General features: G+C 38.9%; 1 long non-coding RNA gene across 1 annotated transcript in view; it reads right to left on the reverse strand.

Annotated features, from left to right (window-relative positions):
- LOC129652612 (uncharacterized) overlaps positions 1 to 24,230 on the reverse strand; it is a 37,321-nt gene extending 13,091 nt beyond the window's left edge. Inside the window, exon 1 of the long non-coding RNA XR_008714621.1 lies at positions 23,767 to 24,230. This is a non-coding gene — a long non-coding RNA (uncharacterized LOC129652612). The remainder of the gene's footprint in view (positions 1 to 23,766) is intronic.
- Between the last annotated feature and the right edge of the window lie 1,124 nt (positions 24,231 to 25,354).

Raw genomic sequence — 25,354 nt, forward strand, 5'->3', positions numbered from 1 at the left:
TCCAAATCCTATTTCTCTTGAGGTCAGTTCTATTAGTAAATGGTAACACTGTTCACCCAGTCATCTGAGGCAAAATCCAGGATGTGGCTGTCAGGACTGAGAGGTAAAACAAGAGTTACCCAAGAGACATGAAAAACTAAAAAACTGGACAAAATGCATGTAACAACTCGAAAAGGCAGCCATGAGCAGTGACCCTTGAGAAGAGAAACAAGAGTACCATTCACACCTGCAGGACTTCCTGATAAGCTGAGCCACTAGGCCTGCACAGGGACTGCAGGGCTTGGTGACCCCCCACCCTAACCCCACCCCACCTGCCCCGCATGGGGGCTGTGGGCCGGCTTAGGTGCACAGGTGCCCTCCGTTCTTAGAGTCCTTCCTTGAGTAGGGAAGGATGATTCACCAGAGGTAGTGAGCTGACAGGATACGGTGCCCCAGGTGCGCCTGTCAACTTGAGAGTATTAATAATGTAGCTTCCTCCTTCTGGAGATGCTCAAAGGGTAAAAGCAAGGAGCTGTATGTACTGTGATTTCACAACCCTTAACCTAAATCGGGAATTCAGGCTAGAAAAGGCCAACATCTCTCAAGATGGCGGCCAGGCAGCAGGAAGTGCCCATGGCTGCAGGTGCGGGTGTGCATGGCCAGGGGCGTGGCCTCAGGTGTCCAGTCAGACACTAAGGCTAATGCCCAACCTTTGTTCAGAGCAGCACACTTTAAATGTCTTCTGAGGTATAGCCGGTTTGTTTTGTCTTGCTCTTTCTAAAAATAACTTACACATAAACTTAGTTCTTGTCCATCATTTAGTTCAGCCAGTACCCCAGTTTTCATTAATTCTTTTTTTTTTTTTTTTTGCTGTTTTTTTCTTTTTCTCTTCACTAATCTGCTTCAAAAATGAACCTGTTTTACCTTTTTTGTTTTATCTCTGATTCTTCCAGGCATTTCTCTAGCTCTGACTTCATTTCTGACCCCTAGACTCATATTCAACTGCTTACTGGTCATCTTCATCTGAATGTCCTACTGTAGACACCTCAGACTCAGTAAACCCTAACCTAAATGATCTTTCCCTTCGAATACACTCCATCGCCTCTGCCTCCAAATCCCTAAATGACAAGATTTGAAACCAATACCTCATTTGTAATTCCTCCCTTTTTCCCTTCCAACTCCACTCCCATGGATACTTACTAAATTCTGATTATTATTCTTCCTTCTCATTTCCCCTAGTCACTTGAATTCAGTGCTCGCTAGGTCCGTAATCATCACCCTGGTGCCAACTACTTAGTAGTTCTATGGTAAGTGTTAAGGTAAGAATCTCACTACTTCCAGTTTATCTTTCCCAAAATTTACCTATCAAGGGTTGGCTAGTGATATTTTTAAAAACACAGGCCTCACCATGGTTAAAATTCATTCCTAAGGTTAAAGTTTTAGCTCCTTAAAGTGGATCCTGCCTTCCTTTCCAGCTTCATCTTCCTGCTACTCTCTTTCATCCCCCCTCAGCAAAAGTGGGGAAAACTCCCGCAAAAGCAAACCCCTATACTGCTCCCCTAGATCATTATATATCTTTCATCATGTTGTCCCTACTGCCAGGTTGACCCACTTACCACACCCAGCTTTCACCACTCTTGTTGGTGTAAGACTCAGTTTAGGAAGCTGATCATCTTTGATCACCACCTCAGAACCATACTCAGTTAAATACTTCCTCCTCTTGTCCTATATGTACCTTGAAATCATTGTATCCAGTGAGATTAGGTGGCAATCAAGGGATTAAGAAATACTTTGTGATATGAAGATTTTCTAAAACTGTATTCTGACTCCTTCTTTAGACACTTTTTTCTCTTCTCTGAAATGAAACAAGTTCTAGAGATTGGACACATGATAAGGCCTGATCCTATCATTTCTGATTTTAAAGCAGAAGCAAGACAAAATTAAAGCATGCAAAGCAGAATATAAAAAGGGTATCAAAGAGTTTATCAAATAAGTCTAAGTATCACATTTTTATTTCAAAGAACGTTAAGTACTTAATCTCTGTATATGGCTTCAAACCTGACTGCAAAAAATAAATAAGTTGACTCAAAGACATGATGTAGCATAAGAGACCACAGTTCCCGCTGATATCTGGGAAATATTTTTTCCCAGCTCTATTGTCCTGACACAGTTTTCACACATTATTCATCTAATTAAGTGGTTATTTTGTAATGAATACTGTTCAAAGTCTAATGGGCCATAAATGATGTTAGACAAAAAATATGATGAACTCATATAAGACTGTACTGGAAAAACTGAGTTATTTTTTAAAGACACTTTCAAACCTGCAAACAAAGAATGTCAGTCATTTTTTTCAAAACTCCACTCTCCTATAGAGTAGGAGCTCTTAGTCAAATAGCTTCCAAATGGGGCAAACCAACCTGAAATAAAGTTTGTTTCTAGTGATCACTGTTACACTATCATCTAGGGAGAAATTCTACTGGAAACAGCATAAGAGAGTTTGCAGTTTGCTATAGTCCATAAGACCTATTTCATATACTTTGCAAACATATGTATACACACACAAACACAGTCATTTGCTATTTAAACATCTAGGCTGGCACTCTGTCACTTGGGCCTTTTGTACAGGAAAATATCAGAAGCTAGCAATATTTTAAAAAACACCCAAATTCCTAACTTGCCCTTCAGTGTACAGTCTAGTCAATAGCAATCCCAAACTTTATTTGTAGCTTTCTAATTACTGTAAGAGCATTCTGTTGATTACTTCTTGTACTGAAGGATGAAAGTGTTTGTCACTCAGTCATGTCTGACTCTGTGTGACCCCATGGACTGTAGCCTGTCCATGGAATTTCCCAGGCAAGAATACTGGAGTGGGTAGCCAATCCCTACTCTAGGGTATCTTCCTGAAGATCTGAAGGATGAGTCAGGGGTTGTTTTAAGTACCGGTTACCTAAATCTGCAAAACAATAAAATTGACACACAAAAAAAGGATAAACTCAAGACCTACTGATACATGTCCTTACCAACTGAGTGCCAGCCTTTGATTTCTCTATCTTGACATCGTGCTGGGGCTTGATGCCAGACTCTAGTCAGTTGTACAGCAGTGTATCAAGCCCAAAGTCTGGACATTATCTTTGTTAAATACATATGGTATTCCTACCTTAGCAACTGTCCTTTTTATTAAAAGTAATGAATCTCCTCATGAAAGCTCATTGAAATTAATATTTTTGCTCTTAATACACTCATAATGAAGAAATACTGAACAGCAAGTTTGAAAGAGCTACTAAATAGTACTATTAGGATTGAAATCCTTAATAATTTGACAAGAAAAAAAAAGAGAATCCCATGCTTTTGAACAGATTCAGGCTGTTATCAGTGTTGATTGGCCTTTGGTTCTATGGATAGAAACCAGTTATCGGCCAAGATGCTTAAATATAGCTAGTTATTGAGTCTTCTACAAAACTTCCACATTAGAGCATGTAAAAGGTTTTGTGGCATACAAGTCTGACAAATCAGGTATTTCCAAGCATTATAAAGTTAAAGTGTTAGTCACTCACTAGTTTCCAACTCTGTGCAACCCCATGGACTGTAGCCCACCAGATTCCTCTGTCCATGGAATTCTCCAGGCAAGAATACTGGAGTGAGTAGCCAATCCCATCTCCAGGGGATTTTCCTGACCCAGGGATCAAACCCAGGTCTCCTGCACTGCAGGCAGATTCTTTACTATCTGAACATTATAAAACAGGACTGGATTTTTGTGTTAAATACATTGCACATATTATTTACTTCCCCAAAGTCTTAGCATTAGATATCACCATTGTACTCATTTCACAGATCTAGAAACTGATACTCAAAGGTTAAGTAGCTTCTCCACAGTCGCATATACATCTGACTCATAAATTATTCTAGTCTACTTGATGCAACATGTTTTTCCCTAGACCTGGGTCCTTCAGTTAAGTAGCTATGAGACACCAGTGGCTAATTAAGATTTAATTAATAAAAAGAAAATAAAAATGAAAGTCATTTTCTGAGCTACTAACCACATTTCAAGTGCTTAACAGCCATGTATGGCTAGCAGCTACTGTACTGGACAAAGAAGGTAGAGAAAGTTAGTGCTGTAAGTTTACTGGACAGTGCTGGTCTAGAAGCGCAGGTAATTTGAATGCCCTCCCTCTTTGCTGATAATGAGAATTACATGAAATACCTTATTACTTTGACTTCAGGGAAGTTCAATTTCAAAATTTAAGCTCAACTATAGCAAAATATCTATTTCTGCTTTATTGACTATGCCAAAGTCTTTATGTGGATCACAATAAACTGTGGAAAATTCTGAAAGAGATGGGAATACCAGACCACCTGTCCTGCCTCTTGAGAAACCTATATGCAGGTCAGGAAGCAACAGTTAGAACGGACATGGAACAACAGACTGATTCCAAATAGGAAAAGGAGTACATCAAGGCTGTATATTGTCATCCTGCTTATTTAACTTCCATGAAGAGTACATCATGAGAAACACTGGGCTGGAGGAAGCACAAGCTGGAATCAAGATTGCCAGAAGACATATCAATAACCTCAGATATGCAGATGACACCACCCTTATGGCAGAAAGTGAAGAGGAACTCAAAAGCCTCTTGATGAAAGTGAAAGAGGAGAGTGAAAAAGTTGGCTTAAAGCTCAACATTCAGAAAACAAAGATCATGGCATCCCGTCCCATCACTTCATGGGAAATAGATGGGGAAACAGTGGAAACAGTGTCAAACTTTATTTTGGGGGGCTCCAAAATCACTGCAGATGGCAATTGCAGCCATGAAATTAAAAGATGCTTACTCCTTGGAAGGAAAGTTATGACCAACCTACATACCATATTCAAAAGCAGAGACATTACTTTGCCAACAAAGGTCTGTCTAGTCAAGGCTATGGTTTTTCCAGTGGTCATGTATGGATGTGAGAGTTGCGCTGTGAAGAAAGCTGAATGCCGAAGAATTGATGCTTTTGAACTATGGTGTTGGAGAAGACTTGAGAGTCCCTTGGACTGCAAGGAGATCCAACCAGTCCATTCTGAAGATCAGTCCTGGGTGTTCTTTGGAATGACTAATGCTAAAGCTGAAACTCCAGTACTTTGGCCACCTCATGTGAAGAGTTGACTCATTGGAAAAGACTCTGATGCTGGGAGGGATTGGGGGCAAGAGGAGAAGGGGGCGCCAGAGGATGAGATGGCTGGATGGCATCACCAACTCGATGGATGTGAGTGTGAGTGAACTCCGGGAGTTGGTGATGGACAGGGAGGCCTGGCGTGCTGCCATTCATGGGGTCACAAAGAGTCGGACATGACTGAGTAACTAAACTGAACTGAACTGATAGCAATACTGACTTCCAAAGTTTAAGCTCAAGTATAACAATATTTTAGCCCCCATGAAAAGCATATCTGCATCATCATTTCCTTGAGCCTAATTTTCTGTGTTTATTAATTACTACCTCATTGAAAAAGTTCTTGTTGGAGGTGTTCTTAAGTCATTTGCAGCAAAGGTCAGGAAATAAATATAAATAAAAATCAGGACACCTCATCTGGTTTTACATGACCTCCCTGGTATAAGGTGCAGAATAGTCAACTATATGCTACCTACAAGAAACTCACTTCAAAAATAACTATACGATCAGGATGAAAGTAAGTGGATGGAAAGGTTATATCATGTAAACATAAATCAAAGGAATGCAGAAGAGCCTACATTCATTCCAGATAGATTATATTTCAGAGAAAAGATAATTACTAGAAACACAGAAGGACATTATATAATAATAAAGGACCGATCCACAAAGAAGACATAGCTATTCTAAGTTTGTGTGCAGCAGACAACAGAATTGCAAAATATGTGAATGAAAACCTGATAGAACTGAAAGGTAAAATACATGGATCTACAATAGTTTAAGTTTTCAACACTAAACTCCCAAAAGTTAATAGGACAGTTAGACTGAAAATCAGCAAATATATACAAGAATTCAACAGCATCAACAAATAGGATCTAACTGATATTTATCTAACATTCCATCCAACAGCATCAGTATCTACATTCATTTCAAATTCTTATGGAACATACACCAATATGACCATAGTGGTCTTAAAACAAACCTTCACAGTTTAAAAAGTAGTTAAATCATACACAGTGTGTTCTATGATACACTGGAATCAAACTAGTAATCATAGTAGAACGATAACATGAAAATCTGCAAATATTCAGAAACTAAACCACACACTTTGAAATAATCTATAGGTAAAAAAGCAAGTCTCAAGGTAAATTATAAATATATGTTGAACTCAATGAAAGTGAAAATATAACACACAATTTGTGGATCATACCTAAGGCTGTAATGAAAGAATTCTAACAAAAAATATTCAATGGATAGCAAAATAAATGAAATGAAGAAAACATTTGAAAACTCACTTCACAAAAGAGTAAAATCACAATAAAATACTACAGTATCACACACAAGATTGGTTATGATGAAATGGTCTGAGACTATCAAACATTAGCAAGGACTGAGCAATGAGAGCAACACTGAGCAAAAGATATGAACTCCCAGATTGGTGGCTGATAAAACTGGCATAACTTCTTTGAAAAACTCTTAGAAAATATTTCAAAAAGTTGAAGATACATATGCTCTACTATCTAATAAATCCACACCTAGAATATCTCCTAGGTAAATGTGTTTGTGGTCACTAAATATACAGCACTGCTCATAGCAGCATTGCTTGTCATAGCCCCAAAGAGAAGAAAAAAAAAAATCCAAATGCTCATTGATAAGAATTAATAAATAATGTCAGCACATTCAGGCAACTGAATAACATGGAGCAAACAAAGCCAGGTGGCCAAACAGTACATATACCAGGCCTTTATCATAGGCTTTATTGGAGGAAACCAATAGCAGGTTTGGAAGTCTGCTGCTGCTTATTCCATTTGTACTCAACACACAGGAATGAGAAGGCCCCTTGGTCTTGCATATATACGACTGTGTAGTGTCGTCTAATCCCCTCCCGTCCCCCTTCACTGCCTATGAGGGAGGTTGTTGCTTCACAAAGGAAGAGGTTGGAAAAGCATAGAATGGTGAGCCTCATAAGAGTTGTGATCCAATAGCTGCATGACATGGCAGAATTGTGGCTTCTAGTCTCTTCCACCATTTCATCATATATCAGTTAGGAGTTAGGCGCTCATCAGATTAACCATTTACCACCACACAGTCAAAGTGAGACCCATTGACATTGGGTCAATGTCAAGCCTGCCTGCTGGTGGGCCAAACCATGATCTAACATTCCTTCTATCTTAGCAAGATAAGAAATCCAATTGTACCTGTCCTTTTAGTAAGAGAATGGAGGATCTCCTGTGCCTTTATTGTTTATTTTTAATTGTTTTCCCCCTCATAAACCAACACTAAAAGTCACGAGTCCTTTATCAATCTTGACCCCTTGATCTAAAAGCCAAAACCACATAGCATTATAGGAGATATCCACTCCCTTCAGATCAGATCAGATCAATTGCTCAGTCATGTCCGACTCTTTGTGACCCCATGAATCACAGCACACCAGGCCTCCCTATCCAACACCAACTCCCAGAGTTCACTGACACTCACGTCCATCGAGTTGGTGATGTCATCCAGCCATCTCATCCTCTGTCATCCCCTTCTCCTCTTACCCCAATCCCTCCCACCATCAGAGTCTTTTCCAATGAGTCAACTCTTCACATGAGGTGGCCAAAGTACTGGAGTTTCAGCTTTAGCATCATTCCTTCCAAAGAAATCCCAGGGCTGATCTCCTTCAGACTGGACTGGTTGGATCTCCTTGCAGTCCAAGGGACTCTCAAGAGTCTTCTCCAACACCACAGTTCAAAAGCATCAATTCTTCGGCACTCAGCCTTCTTCACAGTCCAACTCTCACATCCATACATGACCACAGGAAAAACCATAGCCTTGACTAGACGGACCTTTGTTGGCAAAGTAATGTCTCTGCTTTTGAATATGCTATCTAGGTTGGTCATAACTGTCCTTCCAAGGAGTAAGCGTCTTTCCACTCCCTTAGCCCTCCTACAATTAGCTCCTTACCTGGAGGTGGGGATGGAGAGTGTGATGGTTAACTCTATGAGTCAACTTGACTGGGCCATGGGAAGCCCAGTACCTGGTTAAACATTATTTCTGTGTGGATCTGAGATGGTGTCCCTAGAAGAGATTATCATTTGAATTGGTGGACTGGATAAAGCTGATGGCCCTCCTTGGTGGGGTAGGCATCATCCAATTAATTGAGGGCCTAAGAAGAACAAAAAAGTAGAGGAAGATTGCTCACTGCTTGACTATTCACCTGGGACATGGATCTTCTCCTGGCCTCAGTGCTCTTGGTTCTTAGGCATCAGACTTTGACTAGAATCTACACTACTTCTCTTTGGCTGTCTAACCTTCAAACTACACCACTGGCTTTCATGGGTCTCCAACTTGCAAATGCAGATCATGGGACTTCTCAGCCTGTGTAACTGCCTAGTCAATATCTTATTATACACAAACATTTGGGACCCATTTCTCTTAATCAATTAATATTTAAAATAAAAGTGAAAAGAATGAATACACGTTGAAGCACATAGTGATAAAAGGACATCTTATCTGCAACTTAATTTCAAATGATTCTGGAAGAAGAAATATCTATGTCATAATATATTTTTCTTAGGTTTTCTTAAGTTTGAAACTACTTCAAAATTTAAAATTGGCATTCCCACCAACAGTGTAAGAGGGAAAAGAAAGGAAGCGGAAAAGGAAAGGAAGAAAGAAAGGCATACTCCAATTAGAGTATACTCCTTCTATTGAAGGAAATAAAACTTGTCCTTCAGAGGCAATGGTACCTCAGAGTATGACAGGATAGCCAATGGGGCTGACATGACAAGCCACAATGCTGGCCAGGGGTCCTGCCATAATGGGAGGACCAAAACCAAAGAGACAGCAGGACAGAGCTAACATTCAGTGCAAACATTTCTATTTGTAGAGAGCTTGGCCAAGCATTGTAAAAACAAGGTCCCCTCACAACTGGCAGACTACCATCTCAGGCCAACAAACCCATCCAAAACTAACCTATAGTCAGATTTGGAGATCCTTCTCTTTAAGGACTGAAGGCCATCACAAGATCTTAATTTTTAGCTCCTTATCCAAGATGGAAAAAAGAGGCCAGCTTCTTGATGAACAGCCTTTCTCTAAAAGCAGTTACATTTTTTACCCTGACTTCTCACACTGCTCTCACCCAGCATGTGCCTATGTACTTTGCAATGCTCTACACAGGAAAAGATGTGAGTGGAACCGTAGGGAATTTAGGGAGTCAAAAGCTGCTACGTAGATAAAACTATTTCACACAAAATAGGATGGAAAACAGAATTGAGTCAAGAGCCTCCAAAACAGTTGCTAGCTGCACACACAAAGTAAAATATGGCAGTTCCTCTCTCCCATATCAGGACCAGCCAAAATAATGGTCCAGAAGTTGGCCATTTAACATCCTCGGCAGGCTGCAAAACCCCATGGCATTATTCAAGATATTTCAGGTTGTTAGATGCAAGCTATTACATTTAGAATGGATGGTATGTCCAGAGATAAACTCACACACCTATGGTCAACTAAGGTATGACAAAGGAGGTAAGAATATGCAATGAAGAAAAGACAAGACTCTTCAATAAGTGGTTCTGGGAAAACTGGACAGTAACAAGTAAAAGAGGGGCTTCTCCAATGGCTCAATGGGGAAAGAAACTGCCTGTAATGCTGGAGACACAGGAGACATGGGTTCGATCTTTGGGTCAGGAAGATCCCCTGAAGGAGGAAATGGCAACCCACTCCAGTATTCTTGCCTGGGAAATCCCAAGGACAGAGAAGCCTGGCAGACTACAGTCCAAAAAGTCACAAAGAGTCAGACGTGGCTGAGCACACATACACGCACATGTAAAAGAATGAAATTACAAACTCTCTAATACTATACACATAAATAAACTCAAAATGGATTAAAGATCTGAATATAACTCCAGACATCATAAACTATTAAAGGAAAACACAGGTAGAACATGCTTTGACATATATAATAGCAAGATATTTTTTGACTCACCTCCTAGAGTTATGGAAATAAAAAATATATATGTATAGGACCTAACTAAACACATTTGCACAGCAAAGGAAACCATAAACAAGATGAAAAGATAACCTCCAGAATGGGTGAAAATAATTTCAAACAAAGCAACTGAAAAAAAATGATTAATGTCCAAAACACAAAAATAACTCATTCAGCTCAATATCAAGAAAAGAAACAACCCAATAAAAAAAATGAATGAAAGAACTAAATAGACACTTTCCCAAAGAAGACATACATGTGGCCACCAAAGACATGAAAAGATGTTCACACCACTAATTATTAGAGAACTGTAATCGAAACTACAATAAGGTATTGCCTCACACCAGTCAGAATGGCCATCATGAAAAAATCTACAAATAATAAATGCTGGAGAGGGTGTGAACAAAAGGGAACTCCCACTACAGGGCACAAAGCCCTAGAAAACCATAATTCAAAAGATGTATGCCCCAAAATTCATAGTAGCACTATTCTAAATCTTCTAAATAGAGCTGCTTCAAGGACATGGAAGCCACCTGATTGTCCATCAACAAAGGAATGGATATAAAAAGTGTGGTAAATATACATACAATGCAATATTATTCATCTATAAAAAGTAACGAACCTGGGTCACTTGTAGAGAGATGGATGACCTAGAGAGTAACATACAGAATAAGTCAGAAAGAGAAAAACAAATATTGTATTTTAATGCATATACATGGAATCTAAAAAAATTATAAATCTATTTGCAAAGCAGAAATAGGCACAGATGTAAAGAACAAATATATGTACACCATGGGAAAAGAGAGGTGTGAGAAATTAGAAGATTGGGATTGACACATATACACTATTGATATTATGCATATATAGATAATTAATGAGAACATATTGTACAGCACAGGGAACTATACTTAAGGCACTGTGGTGATCTGAACTGGAAGGAAGTCCAAAAGGGAAGGGACGTATGTAAATGTACGGCTGATTCATTATGCTGTACAGCAAACACTAATTTAGCATTGTAAACTATACTCCAAAGAAAAATAATTTAGAAAGGCTTCAAATCAGGTATTACAAATATGTTCAAAGAATTAAAAGAAAGTATAATAATGAATCAACAAATATAGATTCTCATTATTAAAAAAAAAAAAACAACAAAGGATATACTGGAGTTGAAGAATAACATAGTAAATGAAAAATCTCACTTGTGATGCTAAACAAAGGATTCAGCCCGGGAGAAGAAAGAATTAGTGAATTTGAAGAAAGATCCATAGAAATTTCCCAATATAAGGAACCTGGAGGGGAAAAAAATTGAAGAAAAAGTAACGAGTATCAAAGAACTGTGGGACAACATAAAACACACCAACATACAAAAATGGAAAAGTCTGAGGGAGAGAAAAAAAAAAGAAGAGAAAAATATTTTAAAACTAATGGAGAAAAATTTCCCAAGTTTGATGAAAAATATTAATATAGAGATGCAAGAATCCCAAAACATACACAAAGTAGGAAAATACATGAGGATTCATACATAGAGACATCATAGTCAGACTGATAAAAGTCAAAGCCAAAGTAAAAATGCTTAAAGCATCAAGAGAAAAATGGTGCATGATGTAAAATGACAATATGATTAAAAACTAACTCCTTACTTGAACCATGAAGGCTAGAGAGCAGTAGGATAACATATTCAAAGGAATGATACTGGATGCTTGGGGCTGGTGCACTGGGATGACCCAGAGGGAAGGTATGGGGAGGGAGGAGGGAGGAGGGTTCAGAATGGGGAACACAGGTATACCTGTGGCGGATTCATTTCGATATTTGGCAAAACTAATACAATATTGTAAAGTTTAAAAATAAAATAAAATTTTAAAAAATGAAGAAAGCTATATCCAACAAAACTATATTTTAAAAATGAAGGTGAAATAAGGAAATACCCAGATAAAAAAGGGCAAGGAGAATTTGCTGCCAGCAGAGCTACTTACAAATAATACTGAAGGAAGTCTGCCAGAGCTGTTTAAAAATAATACTGAAGGTACATATACACAATGGAGTATTACTCAGCCATTACAAAGAACACATTTGAATTAGTTCTAATGAGGTGGATGAAACTGGAGCCTATTATACAGAGTGAAGTAAGCCAGAAAGAAAAACACCAATACAGTATACTAACGCATATATATGGAATTTAGAAAGATGGTAACAATAACCCTGTGTACGAGACAGCAAAAGGGACACTGATGTATAGAACAGTCTTATGGACTCTGTGGGAGAGGGAGAGGGTGGGAAGATTTGGGAGAATGGCATTGAAACATGTAAAATATCATGTATGAAACAAGTTGCCAGTCCAGGTTCGATGCATGATACTGGATGCTTGGGGCTGGTGCACTGGGACAACCCAGAGGGATGGTATGGGGAGGGAGAGGGAGGAGGGTTCAGAATGGGGAACACATGTATACCTGTGGCAGATTCATTTTGATATTTGGCAAAACTAATACAATTATGTAAAGTTTAAAAATAAAATAAAATTAAAAAAATAATAAATAATATTGAAGGAAGTCTGCCAGACTAAGAAGAAATAATACAAATGGTAACTTAAATCCACAAATACAATCAAAGAGCAGAAGAAATGGTAAATTGGAAAATTAACATGAAAGATTCTATAAATACATTTTTTCCTTCCATTATTTTATTTAAAAGACAGAAGATTGTATAAAATAATCATTACAACACTTTACTGTTGGGCCTATAACATATATAAATGTGTGTGTGTCTGTGTGGAATTCAGTTTGTGTTGGTTAGAAGAAGAGTATGATAAATTAAAATGTATATTTCAATCCTGAGTGCCACCACTAAGAAATATGTTTTTTAAAAAAGAGTAGAAATAGTGAAATAAAAGTATTTATTTAACAAAAGAAGACACTGAAGGAGAAACAGGAAAATTCAGGATCCATATAGAATACAAACAGCAAATGGCAAATGTAAATCCAAATATATCCATAATTACACACTATAAAATCAAAGTCATGAGTATGTTGATTTTATTTATCCTTTCAAAGAACCAGCTTTTGGCTTTGTTGATTTTTGCTATGGTCTCTTTTGTTTCTTTTGCATTTAATTCTGCTCTAATTTTTAAGATTTCTTTCCTTCTACTAACCCTGGGGTTCTTCATTTCTTCCTTTTCTAGTCGCTTTAGGAATAGAGTTAGGTTATTTATTTGACTTTTTTCTTGTTTCTTGAGGTGTGCCTGTATTGCTATGAACTTTCCCCTTAGGACTGCTTTTACAGTGTCCCACAGGTTTTGGGTTGTTGTGTTCTCATTTTCATTCGTTTCTATGCAAATTTTGATTTCTTTTTTGATTTCTTCTCTGATTTGTTGGTTATTCAGCAGTGTGTTGTTCAGCCTCCATATGTTGGAATTTTTAATAGTTTTTCTCCTGTAATTGAGATCTAATCTTACTGCATTGTGGTCAGAAAAGATGCTTGGAATGATTTCTATTTTCTTGAATTTACCAAGGCTAGATTTATGGCCCAGGATGTGATCTGTCCTGGAGAAGGTTCCATGTGCGCTTGAGAAAAAGGTGAAATTCATTGTTTTGGGATGAAATGTCCTATAAATATCAATTAGGTCTAACTGGTCTATTGTATCATTTAAAGTTTGTGTTTCCTTGTTAATTTTCTGTTTAGTTGATCTATCCATAGGTGTGAGTGGGGTATTAAAGTCTCCCACTATTATTGTGTTATTGTTAATTTCTCCTTTCATACTTGTTAGCGTTTGTCTTACATATTGTGGTGCTCCTGTGTTGGGTGCATATATATTTATAATTGTTATATCTTCTTCTTGGACTGATCCTTTGATCATTATGTAGTAACCATCTTTGTCTCTTTTCACAGACTTTGTTTTAAAGTCTATTTTATCTGATATGAGTATTGCTACTCCTGCTTTCTTTTGGTCCCTATTTGCATGGAAAATCTTTTTCCAGCCCTTCACTTTCAGTCTGTATGTGTCCCCTGTTTTGAGGTGGGTCTCTTGTAGACAACATATGTAGGGGTCTTGTTTTTGTATCCATTCAGCCAGTCTTTGTCTTTTGGTTGGGGCATTCAACCCATTTACGTTTAAGGTAATTACTGATAAGTATGATCCCGTTGCCATTTACTTTATTGTTTTGGGTTTGAATTTATACACCGTTTTTGTGTTTCCTGTCTAGAGAAGATCCTTTAGTATTTGTTGGAGAGCTGGTTTGGTGGTGCAGAATTCTCTCAGCTTTTGCTTGTCTGAAAAGCTTTTGATTTCTCCTTCATACTTGAATGAGATCCTTGCTGGGTACAATAATCTGGGCTGTAGGTTATTTTCTTTCATCATTTTAAGTATGTCTTGCCATTCCCTCCTGGCTCAGAGTTTCTATTGAAAGATCAGCTGTTATCCTTATGGGAATTCCCTTGTGTGTTATTTGTTGTTTTTCCCTTGCTGCTTTTAATATTTGTTCTTTGTGTTTGATCTTTGTTAATTTGATTAATATGTGTCTTGGGGTGTTTCGCCTTGGGTTTATCCTGTTTGGGACTCATGAGTATGTTGAAAACAAAACAATGGAAAAGATATACTATGCAAACAGGAACCATAAGAAAGTTGAAGTAGCTATCAGTTCAGTTCAGTTCAGTTCATTCGTTCAGTCATGTCCCACTCTTTGCGACCCCATGGACTGCAGCACAACAGGCTCCCCTGTCCATCACCAACTCCTGGAGCTTGCTCAAACTCATGTCCACCGAGTCGGTGATGCCATCCAACCATCTCATCTTCTGTCATCACCTTCTCCTTCTGCCTTTCATCTTTCCCAGCACGAGGGTCTTTTCCAATGAGTCAGTTCTTTGCATCAGGTGGCCAAAGTATTGGAGCTTCAGCTTCAGCCTCAGTCTTTCCAATGAATATCCAGGACTGATTTCCTATAGGATTGACTGGTTTGATCTCCTTGAAGTCCAAGGGACTCTCTAGAGTCTTCTCCAACACCACAGTTCAAAAGCATCAATTCTTCAGCACTCAGCTTTCTTTATGGTCCAGCAAGAATCTAATGGTATAATTTTATAAACAAAAATTTTAAAACCTGTTAGAAATTAAATGTTAGAAAAGAAATAAAAATTTTGAAAGATGAATTTGAGGGAATCTCCCATAAATCAAAACAAAATGAAGACAAGGATAATATCATATGTGAAATGAATCGCCAGTCCAGGTTTGATGCATGATACAGAATGCTCAGGGATGGTGTACTGGGATGACCCAGAGGGATGGTATGGGGAGGGAAGTGGGAGGGGGGACCAGGATGGGGAACACGTATACACCCGTGGTGGATTCATGTTGATGTATGGCAAAACCAATACAATAAAAAAAAAGAAAGGAAAATATATGAATGAATGAAATATATGAAAAATAGAGAATCAGAACAGAAAGCTCATAATCTGAATAAAAAGAATTCCTGAAAGAAAAAAAAAAGAAAACAGAGGGGAAGAACTCATCAACAAAACAACTCAAACTAATTTTCTAAAGCAGAAGGCAGACTTTCCAGGTTGAAAGTGTCCACAAAGCTCCTCACAAAATAAAGAGGTGAATATAAGGAAGTAGTAATAAAATTTGAACGTGATGGTAACAAAAATGCCACAAGCTTCTCAACTTAAGAAGAAAATAAAGAAGCAGGAATAAAATGGTTTTGGACATCAATAGCCAGTGTGGAAATGTAAATGACAAAAGCACAATGTTTTCCAAATTCCAATGGAAAATTTTCAACCTGATTAGAATTCCATACTGTCAAGTATAAATCAAATCTGAGAGTAGAATAGAAATACTCCATTTTGAGACCTAAAAGATACTAAATATTTACTTTCCATTTACTTTCCCAAACCTACTGTAATATAGGCTCCACCAACTGCAAAAGCAAACTAAAATTGAGGGAGGCACTGCACAGAAACTCCAACTCCAAAATTCAAAAATACTACCAAGTCAATACTGCAGGGAGATCCCAGAACAACAGTTGTTAGTTACAAGGATTTTAGTCCTGTTTGATTTTAATCTAATAGTTGAGAAAAAAAATAAAAGTTTTAAAGTAAATGTTCATAATCACTAACCCTGGAGGTTATTATTATTACCATTTGGTGTTTAGCCTTTCCAAGATCACCTATGAGTGATAAAACCAGAACTTTACATGTGCAAAGCTGTCTTTATATTGACATCCAGCTTGAATGCTAGTTTGATCTTGCCAATTGTGATCACACTGATGAACCTAGAGGGTATTATGCCATGTGAAATAAGTCAGAAAGAAAGACAAATACCATATGATTTCACCTATGCATGGAATCTAAAAATCAAAATAATCATACATAACAATACAGAAGAAAAAGATTCACAGATACAGTGAACATTTGGTTGCCTGAGGTGAGGCATGTAAGAGGATGAATAAAATGTGTGAGGGCAATTAAGAAGTATAAACTTCCAGTTATAAAATAAGTAAGTCACAAGGACATAATGTACAGCACAGGGAATACAGTCAACATGATAACAACTTTTATGGTAACATGGTAGCTTGAATTATCACAGTGATTATTTTGTAACACATAAAAATACTGAATTACTATGTTGTACTTCCAAAACTAATATCATATTCTAAGTCAGTTACACTTCAGTGAAAAAAAGAAAAAATTATCTTGTGTAAGCTTGGAATCAAAATTCTGCTACCTCATGTGAATTGCAAAATGGAGACTGCCCCTCCTGTTTTGAATACAGAATTTAAAATAATTTATCCATGAAGATGACCCATGACTCATTCCTGTTTCTCTCTCAGCCAGTATTTTCTAGAGCTTGTCTGATTTTACTAGGATTTTCCCTTTTTATACACATTAAGCTATGGTTTCTTCTGTTCCGATCAATCTGATTTTATCTGCTTTCTCTCTTCCATGAATTTCTGGCAATGGTCCATTTATATCCTGTTTTTATGCTGGTGCATTATTTTGAATTGATTTTTAACGTATCTTTTCTGAAGTTAAGAGGAGAAGGCAATGGCATCTGAAGTTAAGCAATTTAGCACAGCAAGAGAGATAGGCTGATTTTATTTATTTTTAACTGGGCTGGGTCTTTGTTGCTGTGTAGGCTTTTCTTTAGTCACAGCAAGCAGGGGCTGCTCTCCAGTTGCAGTGCACAGGTTCTCGCTGCAATGGCTTCTCTTGTTGCAGAGCATGGGCTCTAAGGCATGTGAACTTCAGTAGCTTGGCATCTCAGTAACTGTAACTCTCAGGCCCAAGAGCAAGGCTCAATAGTTTGGGTGCACAGGCTTTGTTGATCACAGGCATGTGGAATCTTCCTGGACCAGGACTGAACCCATGTCTCCTGCATTGGTGGGTGGATTCTTTACACTGAGCCAACAGGGAAGCCCTCAAATTTATTCAGATATTGTAGTTTACACTCAAATGTATATCCAACTATATCAATATCTGATCTAAAATACTTCCATAGCTTCAGCACAAAGTCCAAGTTCTCTGGCCTAACATGATATATCTTTAAGTTGGCTTTTGTTCATGTCACCTCACACAAAAACTATTGCCCTTTCCTCTGGCTAGGATCATTAGCAGTGCTTATCTGACATTATAAATTCTTATTTATATTTCTGAATCCTCACTAAATTGTGAGATCAAGAGCAAAGACCTTACTAGTCCTTGAGTCTTTGGTACCAAAAGAGCCTTTTACATAGAAAGTGTTTATTTTATAAATGAGAATTCAGGCACTAAAATGCTAGAATTTGAGGGCCAGATCTCAGATCAGTGAGCCACAAATAAAACGATTCTGGAGCTTGAAGGAAACTTTAAGATCATCTTTGTTAAATGAACCCATAGTTAATGTGCCAACAGCTCCATGCAAACCTCATTGTACTACCAGACAGAATAAATCACTGCATAAAATATGACCCCCACTGTATACTAATTACACATCTCTTGCAGCCCTCAACCTCTATTCTGTTGTTAATTTTTCCTTAAGGACAAAGATAGAGCATATTCAACTTTGTATCATCAATACCTCAGCAAAAGAAGGTGCTACAAAAACATGTGTGCTATGAGTGAATAAATAAAAGCTCAGGAGAACTGAATTTTGTGTTGGTCTCTACTACTGACTCATCCAGGGTACAGAGTCTTTTAATCTCTCTGATTCATTGTTTCTTGTGTCATGGAGATAACAATCCCATCCACTTATTTTACAAAACAAGCCAAATGATCCATGCGAAACTAGTATGAAAACAATGCCAGGCTAGTACAATATAAACCATATCCCCCACGTAATACTAACAAGCAGATAAAGAGGACTGAGTCACAGGGACATGTTCTGAATTGGGGCAGAAATAATCTTGACAGCCTGGTGGTTTTAATTGTAGATTCTAAACTAATACAGGTTTTTACCAAGCAGGTGTTCTCCTCTCTGCCATATGGCATGCGCCCCAGGGCTCCTCTTTGCCTCTAAGGAACAACAGACCAAAGGCTTTACTGCAGTCTCCTTTATAAGACCTCTCCAACATCTTCTTTCTCAGTTCCCTGCCACAGTGAAAAAAAATCCAGGACAGGGACTCAGAATATCCTAGTTCTAATCTGGTTGTACCACCAATAGCAATTATGAGCCTTCAGGAAAGTCTGTTTTCTCACCTGCAAAGTGGGGAGGATAATATTTTCTTCACAAGGTAATTGTGTTATATATGCTAACATATATAAATTTATTAACACAGTGCCTGGCACATATTAGTTATTCAATAAATAATAGCTATTACTCCTTCTATGAAAGCATAAAAACATTTGAGCCACAAAGCATGGCTCAGCTTCATTCAGGCCTCTTCTTCAATAATTTACAGTTCAACAACTGGGAGAAATTCCCAAACACCTTAACATTTGCAAATTCATCCTCGTCTTTTAATTACATCTCTTTCATTTGATGAAAGAGTGAATAAGAGGAAAGTAATAAATATTGAGAATCACATACCTACTGCCATTAACCCTTCTTGATTTCAGTTTTATCTTTTATAAAATGAAGATAATAAGCTGCTTCATAAAACACCTGTGAATATTAAAATAGATACTGAATAAGAAAGGAGCTGGTGTGCCACAAGGTGTCGGATATGTGAAAATTTGTTTTATAATTGATAAGGGTACAAATGACTCAGAGCAAACCAATCCCCACTGCTGGAAGCATGGTTCAAAGTATTTGGGGTGGTTATTTAGCATTGTGTTAGAATGTATGACTCCCCCATTTAAAATGTTTCAATAGCGTCTCATTATGGTTGCTGCTGCTGCTGCTGCTAAGTCGCTTCAGTTGTGTCCAACTCTGTGCAACCCCATAGATGGCAGCCCACCAGGCCCCACCATCCCTGGGATTCTTCAGGCAAGAATACTGGAGTGGGTTGCCATTTCCTTCTCCAATGCATGAAAGTGAAAAGTGAAAATGAAGTTGCTCAGTCGTGTCCAACCCTCAGCGACCCCATGGACTGCAGCCTTCCAGGCTCCTCCGTCAATGGGATTTTCCGGGCAAGAGTACTGGAGTGGGGTGCCATTGCCTTCTCCGCAGCCATCTACAAATGCAACCCAGCTAAATGGGTTTAAATATTTATCTTCCTAGGCTCAATCTGCTCGGAGAAGGCAATGGCACCCTACTCCAGTACTCCTGCCTGGAAAATCTCATGAACGGAGGAGCCTGGTAGGCTGCAGTCCATGGGGTCGCGAAGAGTCAGACACAACTGAACGACTTCACTTTCACTTTTCACTTTCATGCATTGGAGAAGGAAATGGCAACCCACTTCAGTGTTCTTGCCTGGAGAATCCCAGGGATGGAGGGGCCTGGTGGGCTGCCATCTATGGGGTCGCACAGAGTCGGACACGATTGAAGTGACTTAGCAGCAGCAGCAGGCTCAGCCTGATGATCTTTCTTCCTAGATGGGGACCTACAGAGCCAAGATTTTAAAAATCTGTAGGAATCTTCCATTTCCTCCAGCCAGGGTTCCTCCTCCTTTAATCTCCTAGGGAGGAGGTAGAGAACAGGGCCATGTGGTCTAAACAAACTCACAGAGAACTCCCTACATATCATCTGGCAGTACTGGTTTCAGAGGGCAACTGCAAATCTACCATTTATGGTAGCCAGGCATGTGCTAAGAATTCTGTTTGCATTATTTCACCAAATACTCATGAAATTCTACAATACAGATATTAATAATCCCCATCTTATAGGTAAGGAAACATAGCTACTTCTTTTTTTTTTTTTTTTTTTTTTTTTTTTTAATTTTATTTTATTTTTAAACTTTACATAACTGTATTAGATTTGCCAAATATCAAAATGAATCCGCCACAGGTATACATGTGTTCCCCATCCTGACCCTCCTCCCTCCTCCCTCCCCATTCCATCCCTCTGGGTCGTCCCAGTGCACCAGCCCCAAGCATCCAGTATCGTGCATCGAACCTTGACTGGCATCTCATTTCATACATGATATTTTACATGTTTCAATGCCATTCTCCCAAATCTTCCCACCCTCTCCCTCTCCCACAGAGTCCATAAGACTGTTCTATACATCAGTGTCTCTTTTGCTGTCTCGTACACAGGGTTATTGTTACCATCTTTCTAAATTCCATAGATATGCGTTAGTATACTGTATTGGTGTTTTTCTTTCTGGCTTACTTCACTCTGTATAATAGGCTCCAGTTTCATCCACCTCATTAGAACTGATTCAAATGTATTCTTTTTAATGGCTGAATAATACTCCATTGTGTATATGTACCACACCTTTCTTATCCATTCATCTGCTGATGGACATCTAGGTTGCTTCCATGTCCTGGCTATTATAAACAGTGCTGCGATGAACATTGGGGTACTCGTGTCTCTTTCCCTTCTGGTTTTCTCAGTGTGTATGCCCAGCAGTGGGATTGCTGGATCATAAGGCATGTCTATTTCCAGTTTTTTAAGGAATCTCCACACTGTTCTCCATAGTGGCTGTACTAGTTTGCATTCCCACCAACAGTGTAAGAGGGTTCCCTTTTCTCCACACCCTCTCCAGCATTTATTACTTGTAGACTTTTGGATTGCAGCCATTCTGACTGGTGTGAAATGGTACCTCGTAGTGGTTTTGATTTGCATTTCTCTGATAATGAGTGATGTTGAGCATCTTTTCATGTGTTTGTTAGCCATCTGTATGTCTTCTTTGGAGAAATGTCTATTTAGTTCTTTGGCCCATTTTTTGATTGGGTCATTTATTTTTCTGGAGTTGAGCTGTAGGAGTTGCTTGTATATTCTGGAGATTAGTTGTTTGTCAGTTGCTTCATTTGCTATTATCTTCTCCCATTCTGAAGGCTGTCTTTTCACCTTGCTAATAGTTTCCTTTGATGTGCAGAAGCTTTTAAGGTTAATTAGGTCCCATTTGTTTATTTTTGCTTTTATTTCCAATATTCTGGGAGGTGGGTCATAGAGGATCCTGCTGTGATGTATGTCAGAGAGTGTTTTGCCTATGTTCTCCTCTAGGAGTTTGATAGTTTCTGGTCTTACATTTAGATCTTTAATCCATTTTGAGTTTATTTTTGTGTATGGTGTTAGAAAGTGTTCTAGTTTCATTCTTTTACAAGTGGTTGACCAGAGTTCCCAGCACCACTTGTTAAAGAGATTGTCTTTAATCCATTGTATATTCTTGCCTCCTTTGTCGAAGATAAGGTGTCCATATGTGCGTGGATTTATCTCTGGGCTTTCTATTTTGTTCCATTGATCTATATTTCTGTCTTTGTGCCAGTACCATGCTGTCTTGATAACTGTGGCTTTGTAGTAGAGCCTGAAGTCAGGTAGGTTGATTCCTCCAGTTCCATTCTTCTTTCTCAAGATCGCTTTGGCTATTCGAGGTTTTTTGTTTTTCCATACAAATTGTGAAATTATTTGTTCTAGCTCTGTGAAGAATGCTGTTGGTAGCTTGATAGGGATTGCATTGAATCTATAGATTGCTTTGGGTAGTATACTCATTTTCACTATATTGATTCTTCCAATCCATGAACATGGTATATTTCTCCATCTGTTAGTGTCCTCTTTGATTTCTTTCACCAGTGTTTTATAGTTTTCTATATATAGGTCTTTAGATTCTTTAGGTAGATATATTCCTAAGTATTTTATTCTTTCCGTTGCGATGGTGAATGGAATTGTTTCCTTAATTTCTCTTTCTGTTTTCTCATTATTAGTGTATAGGAATGCAAGGGATTTCTGGGTGTTGATTTTATATCCTGCAACTTTACTATAGTCATTGATTAGTTCTAGTAATTTTCTGGTGGAGTCTTTAGGGTTTTCTATGTAGAGGATCATGTCATCTGCAAACAGTGAGAGCTTTACTTCTTCTTTTCCAATTTGGATTCCTTTTATTTCTTTTTCTGCTCTGATTGCTGTGGCCAAAACTTCCAAAACTATGTTGAATAGTAATGGTGAAAGTGGGCACCCTTGTCTTGTTCCTGACTTTAGAGGAAATGCTTTCAATTTTTCACCATTGAGGATAATGTTTGCTGTGGGTTTGTCATATATAGCTTTGATTATGTTGAGGTATGTTCCTTCTATTCCTGCTTTCTGGAGAGTTTTGATCATAAATGGATGTTGAATTTTGTCAAAGGCTTTCTCTGCATCTATTGAGATAATCATATGGTTTTTATTTTTCAATTTGTTAATGTGGTGTATTACATTGATTGATTTGCGGATATTGAAGAATCCTTGCATCCCTGGGATAAAGCCCACTTGGTCATGGTGTATGATCTTTTTAATGTGTTGTTGGATTCTGATTGCTAGAATTTTGTTAAGGATTTTTGCATCTATGTTCATCAGTGATATTGGCCTGTAAACATAGCTACTTCTTTTTAATAATTTACTTGGGCTTGACCCTTCCTGACAAGTATAACCAACCTCCGGCCTGAGAAGCTGCAGTGTTGGGAACATCCATTTCCCACTAGGAACTCTGGTCTGAAGAGCCCGGTGCAGGGCCTGTACAGGTACCCTGTCAAGTAACAAACTTGATATCTAGGCAAACCAGAAACACCTTGAAGGCCACAATATCCCAGAGTCAAGACCGGATTATCCCTTCTTTAAGATAAGTAAGTGAGGAAAGGTGAGGAGCCCTGAGTCTCTTCCTTCCCATTACCGATCTCCCAGGAAAACCAGTTTCTTCTTGTAGGAAAAGTAATTCTCCATGCTATCACAATCATGGCACAAAGTCCTGGGCTCCGTGACAAGCTAGACATTTTCCCACCTAGAAATACCCAGGATCATACACCAGCAAGGCTCAGCATTAAAGAATGGAAGCCCCAAATTCACCTCTGAAAGAATTCACTGAGCGGTACCTGGGCTGGGCTCAGACAGGGGCTGAACACCAGGCTTGTCTGGGCCTCTCCTAGGAGTTCATATTAAAAGTATACGCTGCAGCCCAATAGGTAAAATAAGGCCCCCAAATTCACACTTAAGGCCCCAGTGCCCAGAAGAACTGGGCTGCAATTTATATGATCTATTTATTCTGTAGCACTTGTTCTATTGTCTTTCCAGGTTGAGCCTTACTACCAGACTGAATAGTCCCAGGGCCAAAGAAAGTGTCAGTATGTTACCAGCAAAGCCCATTAACAACTCCCAGGAAATAAACATAGTCTCTGATGATAAAATAAAGTCTTACCCTTATTTCTTCTTTGTGTTGAGCAAGCTTCACTTGCTCTCAGGGTACCTGTACTGGGGGCCCTGCACTGGGCTCTTCAGACCAGAGTTCCTAGTGCGAAATGGATGCTCCCAACACTGTAGATCCACAGGCCGGGGGTAGAAACTCAGGCAGACACCGTATTCAAGACGTCGGCCGCAGGCCGTGTGCAGAAGGGCTGCGCCCGGCTCTCGAGCCTGAGCAGTGCTGTGTGTGCTGAGCAGTTCTCTGTGCTCCGCCTGGGAGAACTCCTCCCCTCCCCCCGCAGAGGAAACCACTAGCAGCCCCGGCCACAGCCTTTCCAGGAGAATTGGGGCTCTGGCACACAGGCTCACACCCCTCTGTTCTTTTTCAAAGGATAAAACTTTCCTTGGCTTCAAAACCAAACTCAGTCTCGTTCCGTTGGCTCACTGTGCTGGAGGACCCTTGTTAGGACCTAACTCGAAAGGGTCAGTAACAAATAAACCCCATAGTACTTTATAATAGATTTACATTTCATAATAATTACAATGATCACTTTCATGTGTGTCCTGCCCTAGTGTTGGCAAAGCACTCTCACCTGAGTTAGTTCATTAGCGCCTCAAAACGCCTGGGTGACATCACAGCAGTGATGATGGTGCCCATTTGACAGAAGAAAGGGTCCCAAGAAGTTAAGTAGCCTGCCCAAGGCTACAGAGCAAGTGAGCAGCAGATCTGGGGCCAGGATTGAGGTCTTCACTCTCCCAGCCCCAAGGCCTTTGTATTCTGTCGCTCTGCCCGCTCTGGACAGCGGCCACGCATGATGGTGTTCTCTCACCTCTCTCCCAATGCAGTCCCCAAGTTATTAATGATTTCACCTTCTAGAGAGTGATCAAATTCATCCACTTTTCTCCATCGCCACTGCCACCACCCTACCTATTTCACACATTGTTCTCTGTGGCCAGAATCATTTTAACAGGAACTTGTCACCTGCATTTTCATCCCTTCCAACAGTGGCCAGAGTGATCTGTAGCCTTGCTTTTTAGGCCAGCATCAGCATCACTTGAGAGACTGCTGTAAATGTGGAATCCCAAGCTCCACCCTAGACCTACTGCATATGAATCTGAATTTTAATTATATCCCAAATCATCCACGTAGCTTTAACATGTGCATGTAAAATTTGAGGATCAAGAGAATATGAAGAGAAACCAGAGATAAGGAGAAAATATTTGCTGACCGTTGTCCCTTAGTATCCATGAGTTCCTCACTGGTGGACTCAACCAACTGCAGATCAAAAATATACCAAAACTTCAGTTTGCCACATGGGAAACTATTTACATAGCATTTACAATATAGTTACAACTATTAATATAGTATTTACATTAGTATTAGGTATTATATGATAAGTAATCAAATGATAAGTAATCTAGAGATGATATGGGAGGTTGTGTATAGGTATATGCAAACACTGTACCCTTTTATATAAGAAACTTCAATGCCATGGATTTTGGTACCTGCAGGGGTCCTGGAACAATCCCCCATGGATACTGAGGGAAGACTGTATCTGAGAAAGAACTATTATCCAAAATGCACAAAGAACTATTAAAGCTCA

This window comes from Bubalus kerabau, chromosome 5, assembly GCF_029407905.1.
Source record: "Bubalus kerabau isolate K-KA32 ecotype Philippines breed swamp buffalo chromosome 5, PCC_UOA_SB_1v2, whole genome shotgun sequence".
NCBI lineage: Eukaryota > Metazoa > Chordata > Mammalia > Artiodactyla > Bovidae > Bubalus > Bubalus kerabau.